This window comes from Numenius arquata, chromosome 32 (assembly GCF_964106895.1).
Source record: "Numenius arquata chromosome 32, bNumArq3.hap1.1, whole genome shotgun sequence".
Lineage (NCBI taxonomy): Eukaryota > Metazoa > Chordata > Aves > Charadriiformes > Scolopacidae > Numenius > Numenius arquata.
In genome coordinates this window covers 907,860-919,632 of record NC_133607.1, presented here as the reverse complement: position 1 = coordinate 919,632, position 11,773 = coordinate 907,860, and the positions used below count along the sequence as shown (strand labels likewise).

General features: G+C 53.4%; 1 pseudogene; it reads right to left on the bottom strand.

Annotated features, from left to right (window-relative positions):
* Positions 1–905: 905 nt before the first annotated feature.
* Positions 906–1,840, bottom strand: LOC141476435 (olfactory receptor 14J1-like; annotated as a pseudogene).
* Between the last annotated feature and the right edge of the window lie 9,933 nt (positions 1,841–11,773).

The following is an 11,773-nucleotide window of genomic DNA, read 5'->3' as shown; positions in this document are numbered from 1 at the left end:
CACCTTAGAGCCCCTTCCAGTCCCTAAAGGGGCTCCAGGAAAGCTGGGGAGGGACGCTTGATCAGGGAGTGGAGCCATAGGACAAGGGGGAAGGCTTTGACACTGAAAGAAGCAAGATTCAGATGAGATGTCAGGAAGATATTCCTTCCTATGAGGGTGGTGAAACACCGGAACAGGTTGCCCAGAGAAGTTGTGGATGCCCTATCCCCGGAAATGTTCAAGGCCAGGCTGGATGGGATCTTTGAGCAACCTGGTCTAGTGGGAGGTGCCCCTGCTGATGGCAGGGGGTGTGAACAAGATGATCTTTAACGACCCTTCCTACCCAATTATCTGATTCTGTGTCCTTGCAGGGCCCTTTTTTTTGCTTTCATTTCTGGTCCAGCCATTTGCTGTAGGTTCCTGGGATACAGTCTGTTTCCGACCTTAAAGGTGGGAAACCTGGCTTGGTGCTTGCTGGGAGGCCAGCTTTGACACAGTGGTTTACACGGCTTCTCCTGCCTGAAACCTTGGGGATGCCACTGTGGAGGCAGCAGGACTATCACTAGTTAAATGAGATCTTAGGGCTGACACAAATGCAAGGGCAGAGAAGAACAGGGTTAGAATGAGGTGAGACCAGCACTGAAAAGACCAGGTCCTGCTGTTGTCAGTGTCCACACGAGATGATGAGAGCTGAGACTAATAATTTTCTGCTGGATTCTTTATTGTGTCTGTCACAGGGAGCCTGGCTCCATATGTATAAGAGTTCTTTGTGTCAAAAATAAAAACGTAGGACGGAAAAACTAATTAAGTCATCAAAGATATGGAAGGAAGGAAGGAAGGAAGGAAGGAAGGAAGGAAGGAAGGAAGGAAAACATTTTTGGCATTTCCTGAGATACCCTGGGAGTGCTATGAAAATAATAGGCATCTTATTGATTCTGAAGAAGTATGTCCTGAGATAGTTTCGACAGGGAATCCTTGAGCTCTTGGTTCCTCATGCTGTAGATGAGGGGGTTCACTGCTGGAGGCACCACCGAGTACAGATATGCCACCAACAGGTCCAGGGATGGGGATGAGATGGAGGGGGGCTTCAGAAAGGCAAACATGGCAGTGCTGGCAAAGAGGGAGACCACGGCCAGGTGAGGGAGGCACATGGAAAAGGCTTTGTGCCGTCCCTGCTCAGAGGGGATCCTCAGCACGGCCCTGAAGATCTGCACATAGGACACCACAATGAAAACAAAACAAAGAAAAGAAAAAAAGACAGTAACTACAAGACGCGAAACTTCCCTGATATAGTGTGTTTCTGAGCAGGAAAGCTTGAGGATCTGGGGGACTTCAGAGAAGAATTGGTCCAGGACATGGCCTTGGCAGAGGGGTATTGAAAATGTACTGGCCGTGTGCAGGAGAGTGTGGAGAAACCCAGTGCCCCAGGCAGCTCCATGTGGACACAAGCTCTGCTGCCCATCAGGGTCCTGTAGTGCAGGGGTTTGCAGATGGCAATGTAGTGGTCATAGGCCATTATGGTGAGAAGATAATATTCTGATGATATAAAAAGTAGAAGCAGAAAGACCTGGGCAGCACATCCCACGTAGGAGATGACCCTGGTGTCCTGACGGGAATTGGCCATGGATTTGGGGAGAGTGGTGGAGATGAAGCCCAGGTCAAGGAGGGAGAGGTTGAGAAGGAAGAAGTACATGGGGGTGTGGAGGCGGTGGTCACAGGTGATGGCGGTGATGATGAGTGCGTTTCCCAGGAGGGCAGCCAGGTAGATGCCCAGGAAGAGCCAGAAGTGCAAGAGCTGCAGCTCCCGTGTGTCTGCGAATGCCAGGAGGAGGAACACGGTGATGGAGCTGCTGTTGGACATCAGCTTCCCCTGGGCACAGGGAGCTTTCCAAGGAAGAGAAATCATTGGCAGGTTAGGACAAACATCTTGGAATAAAACTCCAAGTTTCTCATAGAAACACTCCAGTTGTCTTATTCCTTGGTAATTAAGCTCCTTTTCAGGAGTTCCTTTGTTTGCTATTTGAGTGTTCCATGAGGATCTGGCGCTCTGCTCTGCACTCCAGAGTGCTGGGTTCTGCTCTACAGTGGAGCAGGGTGGGGAATGATATTTCCTGCTCAGAATTTCAGTCAGATGTTACCCACTCACAATCGTAAGATTAGGAGGGGAATGTTCTTTTGGAGCAGAAACTGTCACCATTTTTACTGCACTCAGGTGAAGAGCTGTGTCTGGGGAGATGCAAATCATTCCCTGTGGCTTGGTGCTGAGGGAGGAGAGCTGGTCTGTCCATCAGCCTTGTTCCTGGCTTCTTTGTGCTTGTGCCTCTTTGGCCTGGAACATGTTCATTATCTCCCCAAAGAAGCAGAGAACAGTAGAGAAAAGAGAATTCTCTTACAGAGTGCAGACCTGCATGGAGGGACCCACAGGGTCAGTGTCTGAGCTGCAGCTGAGTCCCCACCCCAAAAAGTTGTGGGGAAGACCAAGGGCAGCACGGACAGGAGGGGAAGGCATAAGGAGCATCACCAGGATCCTCTGCAAAGGCCCACAATGTCAGGGAGAGATTGCAGAGGTGATGCTGGAGCTCTCTGTAAGCTGAAGCAGAGGGAAGTTGGCAGTTTTGAGGCTTCCCTGAGACTTTTACATCTCTCAGCATAACAGCTGAAGAGTCTCGGTTCCACACCCAAACCTGGAAGAGGAATTTCAGTTTCTCACCCATCGCCCAGCCCACAAAGAGTAGAAAGATCAAAGCACAGACTCCTTCACTTGTATGTATGTAGCCATCACATAAACCTTCCTCTTGAAAAGTCCCCTCAGAAACACCCTGGGGCTGATCTGGAGCTGTGAGCAGCCCTCTCCCACGCAGCACCCTCTTTACAGCAGAAAGATCCTACCCTGCCCTGCTGGGCAGCGCTCCTTCCACCCACAGCTCCTCCCCACAGTGCCATGAAGAGTTCCCTGGACAGGCTGAGAGCTGACCCTGGCAGGAGGCAGGGTCCCTGGCACACATCCCGTGAGGCACAGGGACCCTGCTCAGAAGGACAGCCCTGGGAACCCCTGGCTGCACACACACCTTCACCCCCCTGCAGCCCTCCCTGGGAGAAGGCAGCCGTCCTGCCCTGTCCCTCTGACGGTGCAGCAGGGAAGCCCTGCTCTGGGGCATGGCCCTCTCCACACAAAGGAAACTCTGAGAGCCATCCTGCCAGATCCCATCTACGCTCCCGTGCGTTGACCTGCAGCCAGAGAGTTACTGTGCTGAGCGCTGGGAAGATTTCTCCCCCAGCGAACCCTCACCTTCCTCCAGCTCCACGGTGCCTTTAGCCTCCCTCTCACTTCTCTCATATCTCTTCAGCACCTGCAGGCAGTGCCCTCAGCCCTGCTCTGCTTTTCAGGGGAGGCTCCTGGGCAAAGCTCTGCAGCGCTCCCACTTGCCGTGAGCTCCCTCCATCCCAGGAGCCCAGCCCAGCGCAGCAGCAAAGGACCAGCCCAAGGCAGCCCTTTCTCTGCCCCCTCTGGGCTCCCTCGAGGTGTCCTTGGGGCTCCAGGGGAATCTGCTGTGAAACAGGCTGAAGCAATCACTGATGTTCCCTCCCTCACCACTTCCAGCAGCTTCCTTTCTCCTTTTAGAGACAGAGTTAGGTCTAAATATCACCTTTCCTCACCCCACCATTAGACAGGACATCCAGACTGTGCCAGGGAGGGATCTCCTTTGCCCCTGCTGAGGGAAGGGATTCAGCTGAGTGAATCGAGGCTCCTCTTTCTGGGTTGGTTGTCCTGGGGCTAGAAGGGGACTCAGCTCCTCCCATGCCTGCCACAAACCCACAGGTTTGGGATTCCTCTTGCCTCAGTTCACATGGGCACAAAATAGGCTCCTGCATGTGAGTTCCTTGTCTCAGCTCCCACTCTCATTACTGGAGATGGGGGCCAGCAGTCAGTTGTTCAGACACAACAACCTGGTGACATCTGAGGAGCTAGAGGGGACCAAGGTGCATGCTGGAAACTGGAAGCTTCAATGGAGCAGTTCATAGACACAGGGCAGCACCTGAGGACATCTTCTTAGGGGCTGGTACGAAATTCTTTTGGCCAACTGAAATGACAGCAGATGCCCCCATCTAGGACAAGTGAACCTGTAGCTATTCCTTATGTCCAGGGCAGCCTGTAGAGGTCTTCAGCTGACCAACTGGAGTCATGTGCCATAGGGAGAGAGAAGTCTCTCTCTTCCTGTTCTCCACCAGCTGTGTTTTCTACCTATCCTTTGAGTATAATGGCAATGGTCTCATGCACATCCCTTTATTGAGTAACCCAATTCAGGGCAGCTGAATCTCAATTCCATGTCCCAATACAGACCTGCAGCACCTCCTGCTCTGTATCAAGAAAAGCTTCTTCCTCCCTTAATAAATGAGAGGACCTTTGCTTTCATTGCTCCTTCTTGACCATAGGGGTGACCGTTACAGCTGAGGGCTGGGTCTCTGGTTGAGGCACAGTGCCTCTTTGTGTGTCTTTAGATGCAGAGACCTCTCTTCTCTTGAGGGTGTTGAATAGAGCTGAATAGAGCTCAGGAGGCGCAGGCCAGCCCCCGGCACCGTGTGACAAGCGGTGGGTCTTTGGCATGGCCAGGGCCAGGGCCAGGGCCCCCCTTTTTTCCAATGTTCTGTCATTTTATCAGGACCCCGCTCTTGTTTGGGTTGAAGTCCCAGACCATCAAAGGTGACAATTGTTCTAGGTACCTGCCCATATTCTCCCACACGCCTTGCCACCCATAACCACGCTGCCTCAGGGCGTATCTCTGGGTGAGCTGGTTAAACTCATTGCTGTCACTCGCTCTCCTCTGGGTATCCAGAGAGTCCTGAGCAGTGCTTGGCTCCTCTTTAAGGACAGAACCAGAGTGTCCTCCTTTAAGACATAACCAGAGTGTTCACAGATGTCTCAGGACAACGAGTGACCCCATCCATGCCCCATGCTCACCTGCTGCAGGTGCACACCCTCCTGTGTGGTGGTGATTGGGGTAAGGAGCAACTGTCACTCCCACCTGTACTGCTCAGGGCTGTGGTCACACCATCAGGTAACGTACCTCCAGCTTCCCACCTGGATCCTGCTTCCTGCATTGCCTTCATTGCAAGGCTGCCACACAGCCTTATGGAGCGAGCACGTATTGCTCAGGCTCCTGAACCCCCCCACAGCGCGCAGGATGCCTTTACGTGAGCTGGGTGAAACAGCTGAGCTCCTGGGATTCAGCAGTCACCTTGGGCTTCAGGCCCCTCTCTTCCTGCTCTTCCCAGTGATCCGCACCATCATCCTGGCTACACACCTCTCCATTACAAACCTCTCCATTGGGTGCTGGAATGGAGGGATACAGGCTCTTCAGGAAGGACAGGCAGGGGAGACGAGGAGGGGGTGTTGCCCTCTATGTCAAGGACCAGCTGGGGTGCATGGAGCTCCACTCCATGCCAACAGAGAGCTTATGGGTCAGGATTAAAGGGAACGCAGGGGCAGGTGACTCTCAGTGGGGGTCTGCTATAGGCCACCTGATCAGGAAGAGTGAGCAGAGGAGGCCATCTATAGACAGATAGGAGCTGCATCACATTCACAGGCCCTGGTTCTCAGGGGGAACTTAAACCACCCCAGTGTCTGTTGGAGGGACAGCAGGGCAACAAGCAATCCAGGAAGTTCTTGGAATACATCAATGACAACATCCTTCTCCAAGTGGTAGAGGAGCCAATGAGGAGAGGAGCTATGATGGACTTTAGCAATAAGGAAGGGCTGGCAGGAATGTCAAGCTGAAGGGCAGCCTTGGCTGCAGTCAACATGAAATGGTAGAGTTCAAGATCCTTAGGGCGGTGAGGAGGGTGTGCATCAGGCTCACTGCCCTGGAGAGCAGACTTTGCCCTCTTGAGGAATCTGCTTGATAGGGTACCATGGGATAAAGCACTGGAGGCCAGAGGGCCCCAAGGAAGCTGGTTAGTATTCAAGGATCACCTCCTCCAAGCTCAGGAGCAATGTATCCCAACAAAGGAGAAGTCAGGCAAAAAAGCCAGGAGGCCTGTATGGATGGACAAGGAGCTCCTGGACAAGCTCAAACAGAAAAAGAAAGCCTACAGAGGGTGGTTGCAAGGACAGGGAGCCTGGGAGGAATACAGAGAAACTGTCTGAGTGGGCAGGAACCAAATTAGGCAACAAAAGCCCAGGTAAAATTAAATCTGTCCAGAGACATCAAGGGCAACAAGAAAAGCTTCTATAAGTGTGTCAGAGATAAAGGGAAGACTAGGGAAGATGTTGGCCCTCTCCAGAAGGAAAGAGGAGACTTGGCCACCCAGGATATGGAGAAGGCTGTGGTACTGAATGACTTTTTTGCCTCGGTCTTCACTGTCAAGGGCTCTAACCACACCGCCCAAGTCGCAGAAAGCAAAACCAGGGGCTTTGAGAAAGAAGAACCAGCCACTCTGGGAGAAGATCAGGTGTGAGACCATCTAAGGAACCTGAAGGTGCAATCAGATTCTGCCCTGTCACCTTCCCTGTGGTGCCTAATGGTAGGATAAGGAAAGGCGATTCTTGTGATTCTCATGGTTCTCATGCCCAAGTCTTTTCCTGACAGGAGAAATGGCACTGCTGGAAATTAATCTCTCCCACACTGAGGGAACAACAGTGATTCCTTCAGCCTCTTTCACAGCTGGTTCCCCGGGAGCCCAGAGAGGGCAGAGAAAGTCATGTCTAGAGTTTGTGACAGCCATAGGTGAGAGCAGAGTTCACTTCCAACCCAGGACTACAAACCAAGGATGAGATGCCTCAACTGATAAAGCTGACTCTCTTTTCTCAGTGGGGGCAAATGAGGTCTGTCCCTGTCCAGGTTTCCTGACTCATCCCAGAAGTAACAAGACCTATGGACCACTACAGACCCCTATGGACACTTACATACAACTACGAGACCGTACAGGACTATACCGGCCCTTACAGGTCCCTACAGACGCGTACGGACCCCTACATACCCATAAGAGCCCCTATGGGCCCTTACTGACACCTAAAGACCCCTACAGACACTTACAGACCTCTACAGGACCCTATGGGACCATGCAGGCCCCTACGGACCCTACGAGCCCCTGTGGGCCCCTACAGACCCTACGAGCCCCTACAGACTCCTACAGGCCCTTATGGATACCTACAGACCCCTACATATCCCTACGGGCCCCTACGGGCCTATACAGAACCCTAAGGAACTATACTGACCCCTAAAGACCCCTACGGAACCCTATGGGCACCTACGGACCCCTACAGAGCCCTACGGACCCCTACAAAATCCTACAGGCCCCTACAGAACCATACACAATCCTACGGATCCCTACGGACCCCTACAGAACCCTACAGATGCCTAAGAGCCCCTATGGACCCCTACAGACCCCTATGGAACCCTGGAGGCCCCTACAGAACCCAACGGACCCCTACAGACCACTACGGGCCCCTACGGACTCCTTCTGACCCCTGTGGGCCCCTACAGATCCTTAGGAATCCTTATGAACATCTACGTGCCCCTGCGGTCCTCTACGGAACCCTACAGACACAAACCCTATGGAACCCTACAGAACCCTACGGGCTCCTACAAACGTTTACGGACACCTATGGGCCCATATAGGCCTCTACAGGCCCCTACAGACACCTACAGACCCCTAAAGACCCTGACAGACCCTTACAAACCCCTATGGGCCCCAATGGGTCACTACCGACCCCTACAGGTCCCTACAGACCCCTAAAGAACCCTACAGAATCCTACAGATCCCAACAGATCCCTACTGACCCCTATGGGCTCAAACGGACTCCTATCGACCCCTACGGACCCCTACAGACCCATATGGGCCCCTAGAGACCCCTACGGGCCCCTGCGGAACCCTACGGGACCTTTAAAACCTCTAGAGACCCCTACAGACCCCTACTAACCCCGATGAACCCCAGTGGACGCCTATGGGCCCCTAAGGAACCCTACGGACAACTACAAACCCCTACGGAATCCTACAAGCCCCAACGGACCCTTATAAGACCCCTACAGACTCCTGCATGCCCCTACTTACCTCTACGGACCCCTATAGACCCCTATGGGCCCCAACAGTTCCCTACAGAACCTCTGGGCCCATACAGACCCCTACAGATCCCAACAGACCACTGTGGAATCCTACGGGCCCCTACAAACCCTTACAGACCCCTATGGACCACTACGGGCCCATACGGGCACCTACGGACCCTACAAACCCCTACGGGCCCCTATGATCACCTGCCCAACCCTACAGCTCCCTACAGAATCCTGCAGACTGCTACGGGCCCCTGCGTGCCCCTACTTACCTCCATAGACCACAACAGGCCCCTACAGACCCCTACGGATGCCTACAGACCCCAGTGGACCCCTACGGACCCCTATGGGCCCCTATGGATGCCTACTGACCCATAGGGACACCTACGGACCCTTAGGATCCCCTATGAACCCCTATGGGCCCCTACAGACACCTACCGACCCCTACAGGTCTCTATGGGTCCCTGCAGACCCCTACGAACCTATACCAGCACCTACAAACCCATACAGACCCCTACGGAATCCTACAGACCCCAACAGACCTCTACAGGCCCCTATGGGCCCCTTCAGATCCCTACAGACTCCTAGCGATGCCTACAGACCCCTACATGCCCCTACGGTAGATTTTAAGAAATGCAAGCAGACACGAGGGTTTTTTAGTCTCCCAAAACCTGGAAACCAGTGGTCTGTCCTAAACACTTCCTCCTGCATCTTGTCTTCCAGCTCTGAAGTGCAACACCAGCTTCAGACCAAGGCAGGTGGTGCAAGGTTGGCCTACACAAGACTTATAGGTCAATACAAGCCATGGATGGGCCCCTGAGACCGTCCAAGAGCCCACTGGGACCTCTTTGCAGCTGCAGTTGAAATACTTTGTTCTCACGTTGCTCCTGCCCCAGCAATGCCAAGTGCCTGATAGCTGCAGCTCTCCACGAGTGCCACTGTCTCCCAATGTGGCTTTCCTGTCTTTCCCATCTAAGTCCATTCCAAAAGGGGAATTAGGAGCAGTCCTGTTCTTCAGCAGAGTCCACGAGTTAAGCCTCCAACATGCTCTAATGTCTTGTATCCAACTTCACTGCTGTCTGGGAAGGAGGAGGATAGGGGTGATGTGATGATGCTTCAGCTTGGTTTGGGGGAAACCCCTCAACAGCGCTCTTAGGGGTTTGCTTTTGGTGCAATTGCTGGATACACCCAGATGCAATACATCAGATTGGGTATGTGTCCATACACATTATGTCTGGACTCCTCAGTAAACCGTTCTGCCAGCCACTGGCACAGGGTTCTTGCAGCGTGTCCCACTGACAGCCCCTCTCCCCATGATGCTGGGGGCTCCCACGATGGGAGGGTTTGCCGATTAAGTAGAAGCTAAATCCTGCAGATCTTGAGACCCTGAGGGATTTCTCCTTCCTGGTACCCTACAGAGGAGATTGGTAGACTCAGGCCAGGGGATTTCTCCAATCCTGGCCCCAGAGATGCAGCGGATGCTTTTTCCATTGATGGTACAGCTGCACTGCTTTATAGCTGATAACAGGGGGCCGTTGCAAGGTTGCACTCCCCCATAATGTCCCTGAGGCCCTCCTGTAAATCATCCAGGGGGCCTGGCTCTCCCTTGCATGATGCCGCCTTTGCCGTTCAGCCAACAGCTTCTCTGGACCACCCTGCCCAGTTCTACTGGCCCAGCTCCCCAGCCACTGGGAAGGGTGAGTGAGGGCTAGAGCCAATGGTGGATGAACTCATGCTCAAATGTGTTCACAAGCTGCTTGTTGCAAGCATTACTGTATGCATTTTCCATGGAGCATTATTTCCTTTGGAGGAAGCCCCACACCATGCATGCTGGTGCTGTGCTGAGGGGGGTTTCCTCGCCTGGAAAACTGTGTGGTTCAGGAGAAATTCAGCAACAGGCTGCAGGATCCCACCTGTGAGACAATGCCTCTGCAACAGGGGAGTTTTCCACCCCCAGCTACAGGGAGCACCACCGTCCAGTCCAGCACCGCCAACCCCAGGTTGAGCATCCCCAGGTTCTAATTCAGGAGTGGCAGCTAAAAGGAAAAGCCACTACATTTCTGAAGCTGGGCATTTGGTGTGCCTCCCAGCTACCCATGTGCCCTCTCCTCTCCAGAGACTTCCCATCACCACGGAGGTGTGCGAGGACTGGACCCCCTTTGCTCAGAGTCTGCCTGCTCCGAGGAGGAGAAAAAGTAGGATTTAGGGCTAAAGCAACAGGTTCATGGGAAAACACAGTTTAAAAAAAAAAAAAAAAAAGAAGGCAAAACAACAGACAATTTTATTAAGCTTCAGCAGAGAGGGACCTGGGATTCCCAGTGGACAAGTTGCCCATGAGGCAGCAATGTGCCTTTGTGGTCAAGAAGGCCAATGGTCTCCTGGGGTGCATTAAAAAGACCGTGCCCAGCAGGTCGAGGGAGGTCATCCTCCTCCTCTGCTCTGCCCTGGTGAGGTCACACCTGGAGTGCTGTGTCCAGTTCTGGGCTCCTCAGTTCAAGAAAGACAAGGAACTACTGGAGAGAGTCCAGTGGAGGCTACAAAGATGATCAAGGGACTGGAGCATCTTTCTTATGAGAAAAGGCTGAGAGACCTGGGGCTGTTCAGCTGGAGAAGAGCAGACTGAGAGGGGCTCTTATTAATGCTGAGCAATAGCTTTAGCTATTTAGGGTGGGTGGCAAGAGGACGGGGCCAGAGTCTTTTCGGTAGAGCCTGGCAACAGGACAAGGGGCAACGGGCACAAACAGAACAGAGGAAATTGCATCTCAACATGAGGAAAAACTTCTTTCCTGTGGGGATGGCAGAGCCCTGGAACAGGCTGCCCAGAGAGGGTGTGGAGTCTCCTTCTCTGGAGGTATTCAAAACCTGCTTGGATCTGATCCTGTCTGGCCTGCTCTGGGTGACCCTGCTTTGTCAGGGGGGTTGGACTAGATGTTCTCTGAAGATCCCTTCCAAACCCTACAATTCTGTGATGTGTGATCTCAGCTAATTTTCCCCCTCTTCTTCCACTTTGCACCAAGGTTGGTTGCCAGTGGCAGAACACAGCATGCCCCAGCCTCTTGGGGGTCCCCGGGGAGGGGTGGGCATGAGCTCCCCAGGCAGAGTATGGAGGGGGCCCAGGAGGAGGCTCCAGGAGCTCCATGTCCCAAAACAGAGATGCAGACTGCTCAAAGGGGTGAAGGAGAGCCCCAGGACGGTGCTCCCAAGCAAGCAGGATGAGCCCTGCTGTGCATGGTGAGGCACAAAGATTAGGTGCCAAACCTTGTGGGACCCTGCTGCTCTTCTCCCTGCTGCCAGCAGCCCTGGTGGGAAAGCCAGCAGGGACCAGATGGCTGGTTGAGCCTGGGCAGGTGTTTGTCCAGCCTCCAAACCTTAAGCTCACCCCAAAAACTCTCTCCGGAGTCTGTCCAGCCCCTTCCATGCTGAAGATGGAGAATATTTGCAGCTGTTGAAGCCGATTCTCATGTATGTCCCCTCCTGCACACACAGAGCCATTCCAGTTTGCTCTCTTTAGCCTTTTGCACTATCAGCCAACCCATATCCAGCCCTTAAGGGTGCAAATCATCCTGCCCGTTGTATTGCTCAGACAGAGCCAGATCCCAGTTTTGTCTGGTTTTAACTCAAGTCCTAGAGATTCACCTGGCATTTCCTCCCAGCCCCATCACACCCCAGTTCAGCTGCATGCCTTGAGGGCCTACACTTGTTTCCCCAGCTCCTTAACCCCCCAGGAGGCTGCTTAGCATCTTCCC